Here is a 424-nt window from a genome sequence, read left to right on the forward strand (position 1 = left end):
CTTTTCCAGCCCTTGCAGCACACATAGTATTTATGTTTATGCAACTGTGTGTGTGTGTGTGTGTGTGTGTGTGCTGTCATACATCATTACCTGTGCGGGCAGGTGTGATGCAGAAGGGAGCCTTACATTGAAGCATCAGTGTCGTTCAGGACTGCCCAGTGCAGCCATTCATTCAGAGCAGGCTAGGGGCTGGGTGTATTAATAATAATAATAATAACTAGAAAATTCCAGGGATATTTTGAGTGCCACGGGGACTGCTGCCGGGTTAGGGTTAGGGTAGAAAATCTTCTCTGTGTCACTGTAGCGATGACATCCGCCCCGAGGCGCTCCTCTATTCTAGCTGTCGAGGAGTGACTCGGAGCTGAGCACCCGTGGCACTAATAATAATTTTATTTATATAGCACCTTTAAAAACACAATTCACA

The sequence above is a fragment of the Seriola lalandi genome, unplaced genomic scaffold (assembly GCF_002814215.2).
Source record: "Seriola lalandi dorsalis isolate HSWRI2012SDOR001 ecotype SW California unplaced genomic scaffold, Sedor1 jcf7180002055006, whole genome shotgun sequence".
NCBI lineage: Eukaryota > Metazoa > Chordata > Actinopteri > Carangiformes > Carangidae > Seriola > Seriola lalandi.